We start from the raw sequence: 1,356 nt of genomic DNA on the forward strand, positions 1-1,356 counted from the left end.
TATATGTAGATTCTAGAGGGCCCTGCCCAGGAAGGGTGAGATGTGGATAAGGCAATGTGGTGGGCAATACCAGGCACAGACTGCCAGTACCTGGGCCTGTCTGTGGATCTCTGGTATTACCTCTCCAGGGCAGTTCCTATGGCATCTTGACTGAATTCCCAAGCTCATTTGAATGACTGTTGATGTAGATGGTTAAAATCCTTCAGGGTGTAACAGAAACACAGGACCCTTCGGCCTACTGCCAGCTCTACAAGGCAGGTGGGACTCTCGTCTCTCTTTTCCCCCGTAAGAAGCACAATGCAAGCAATTCCAGCAGTAGAGAGCATGCAAGCACAGCAGTAACATGTAATGAAAGTGATTTGCTTTGCCAAGTGGCTGTGCACAAAAGGGGCTGAATTCTGCCTCTTCCCCCTTGGCTTAATGAGAAGTCCTCTGCCAGGAAAGGGGTCAGTTGTAGCTGTGTTGGTCTTAGCATATAGGCAGACAAAGATCATAGGTTCATAGTTGTTAGGGGCTGGAAGGGGCCTTACAGATCATTGGGTCCAACCCCCTTGCACTTGGGCAGGAAAGGCCACTGGGATCAGATGACCCCAGCAAGATGGGCATCAAGGTGCTTTTTGAAGTTCTTTGGGTAAGTCCAATATCTTTTATTAGACCAACTAAAATAGTTGGAAAAATTCTACTTTGCAAGCTTTTGTGTACAAACACCCTTCTTCAGGCAGAGGATGCATCACTTCCTCTGCCTGAGATGCTTCCTCCGCCCGAAGAAGGGTGTTTGTACCTGAAAGCTTGCAAAGAAGCATTTTTCCAACTATTTGAGTTGGTCTAATAAAAGATGTTGGATTTACCCAAAGAACCTTATCTGCAAGAAAAAGAAGTTTCCCAGGTAACACTGATTTGCTGGGACCTACATTTAACCCCTGCCCAGGCATGCTGATGTGCAAAAGTGCTTCCCAGCTGTGCACTGCACACTCAGCTGGTGGCCAGTCCTTTGGGCTGCAGTGGGCATAGGTCACGACAGACACGCGACGCACTGAATCGCTCTGAGGCTGGAGAAAATCGGTTGCTGCGATCTTCATTTTGTGGCTTATGCTGTGGACTTTGCTTGGTTGTCCTATGTGGGTGAATGTGTTCCTCCTCTTTCCACCTACAGCTGCGAGGAGCAGGAAAGAAATTCTCTGCATGTAATCAGTGCTGAAAGCATGTTTTTAAAAACACGGAGTACAACAGTAGACACTGTTTTATGACTTGCCCCCAATATAAATCCTGTGATTCTTAGCAATAGGTGAGCAAATATTAAGCAAATTCTGGTGGTTCAGAATTTAATTAGGTGGTTTCTATTATGCAAACTCCTTT

Source organism: Crocodylus porosus, unplaced genomic scaffold, assembly GCF_001723895.1.
Source record: "Crocodylus porosus isolate Cpor-Errol unplaced genomic scaffold, CroPor_comp1, whole genome shotgun sequence".
Taxonomy (NCBI): domain Eukaryota; kingdom Metazoa; phylum Chordata; order Crocodylia; family Crocodylidae; genus Crocodylus; species Crocodylus porosus.